The sequence below is a fragment of the Scomber scombrus genome, chromosome 22, assembly GCF_963691925.1.
Source record: "Scomber scombrus chromosome 22, fScoSco1.1, whole genome shotgun sequence".
Taxonomy (NCBI): domain Eukaryota; kingdom Metazoa; phylum Chordata; class Actinopteri; order Scombriformes; family Scombridae; genus Scomber; species Scomber scombrus.
Window position 1 is genome coordinate 7875786 of NC_084991.1, and position 2109 is coordinate 7877894.

General features: G+C 39.1%; 1 long non-coding RNA gene across 1 annotated transcript; it reads left to right on the forward strand.

Moving 5' to 3' along the window:
- Window positions 1-1248: 1248 nt before the first annotated feature.
- On the forward strand, window positions 1249-1769 carry LOC134004226 (uncharacterized). Its single transcript, XR_009927833.1, has 3 exons — window positions 1249-1303; window positions 1477-1605; window positions 1703-1769. It is a non-coding gene; the product is annotated as an uncharacterized LOC134004226 (long non-coding RNA).
- Window positions 1770-2109: the final 340 nt, after the last annotated feature.

A 2109-nucleotide genomic window follows, 5' to 3' on the forward strand; every position in this document is an offset into this window, starting at 1 on the left:
TGAAATCGTGGCCAATTGGAACAGGCGTAGTCAGTTGTAGTGTCTATAATGTGAATTCCTGGACATTAAATGTTCTTCTGCAACGTTTGGTAAAACGTAGCTAAACTTAGTAAGAACCATAGTTTCCACTCATACCTTGGGATGTTTGATTTCAAAAAGAACTTTTAATTATAACTATTCTAATTATCTGTTAACTGTTTGTGGTCTTTCATCTGTTTCTATCTGTGGATGTCTGTAAACATATGGTCTCATGTGTAAGTTTAATGTATGGTCTCTCTGTAATAACGAGGTAATACGTACTTTGTTTTTACAGAGAGACCATACTTTAACATATGGTCTAATTCGCTAGACTTACAATCAATCAGCTGTGTGATTTTATATCTGCATTGTGGCATCTTTCAGAGTACATAAACACCATAAACACACCTGTTGCCTTCCCAGCACTGTGCGGACCGGAGAAACCGTGGCTACACCTTAATTGTTTAGACCTCGAATATAAAACGACCTCTCTCTTTCAGATGTATTTCCAGGAAAAAATAACTCATATGCGGACCAATATAGTAAACTTCATGAATGCTTTTATTCCTTATTATTATTTTATACCGATACATACTTACGATTATGCAATTTTCCACTTTATATACTTTTTATACTATACTAACTTTGCAGCAGGAATATTGGTCAGCATTCAGCAGGCACGTCATTCTTTATGTCAAGCCTGGAAGAATAACTAATTGAGCTGCTTACTCAGCGGTGATCAGCTTGACCCTGCGGTGGGCGTGACGTGACTGCGTTAACGCTGTAAACGCAAGCACCACAACTCTATTAGAATCAAACCCTATGATTTATTTTCCACCATAGCACCCAGAAAGGTAGGGAGAGCTGTATTTTGTGCCTTATAAACCCCTGGCAGAGGATAACTCTCCCGCTGAGGTGGAGGAGTTTTTGGAACATTCCAAATTCATCACAGAGGACCTGGATGGACTGCCTGGACTGCTTCATGAAAAGTTTTGGTGTCAGGTGAGGGACTATCAACATGTGAAAATGTTGCAAAGACTTTTTTTCCTCTTTTTTTCCTTTCTTTACAATAGTCTACCAAAGCTGGAAAATGTAAATACACAGTAGATTTAGCAGCCGGGAGCCTGTTACTCACGTTCTCCCCCTTTCTGCTGTGGTTTATCTTTTCCACCAGGTGGTGTTTGATGAGTAAATGCAGAGGTGCCTAGATTCATATCTGCATAATGCTCATCACTGCCTGGTCTTTCTAACCTACCTGAGGATGGCCACAAGTAAAGAATCAAAGGTAGGATGAGAAACCAATTATCAGTGAAGTGATGCTCCAAATGGCTTCTTAGAGGAGGCAGTTGCTTGGGATTTTTCCTTTATTTTCCAGTAATAGTATTGTCACCGCCAGAAAGAACAAAGCCTTGATATACATGATCATCTGTTGTGTCGTGTGCACTTTATTTCCCTCAGGAGAACTTCTTTATCCTGGCGGTGTTTGGAGAAATTATCTATGAGAACTTCCTTTTTGACATTCCCAAAATGTTGGATCTGACTGTGTTGTTTGAAAAGGCAACAGCCAGCTGCTGCATATGATGACAGGTGGGCTGTTTCTTCAAGTCTACGTACCAATTATTCTTTTCACTGTAGGGATTTTGATGAGAAAATGTCTTAACTTTAATAATGACATCCTTTTTAGAGAAAATCTTAACCCTGCAGCCTTTCTACCACAGTGACTTGGATAAGATGGTACCCAGTGATACCCACAGTCCCACTTTGAGGTAATTGCAGCTTACAAAAGACTTCCGATAAATCAAATATTATTCTGATTCTAATCAATATTTTTGCCATAATGCAAGTTGACCATCTGTGACTGAAAACCGTTAAGTCCAACAATGTTTCAGAGTAACAAAAATATAGCAGAAGCCCTTCACTGCAGTCTGCGGACGCTGACCAAATCAGCAAACATACAACAGTAACACAATGACCTCTCACCGACACAAACACACCATGACTCACACTCACCATCATCAACAGATCAGAGTAATTGTTTTATGTTTGATCATTTCTTGAATTTGTATCATGATACCAAGAATCAAACATAAA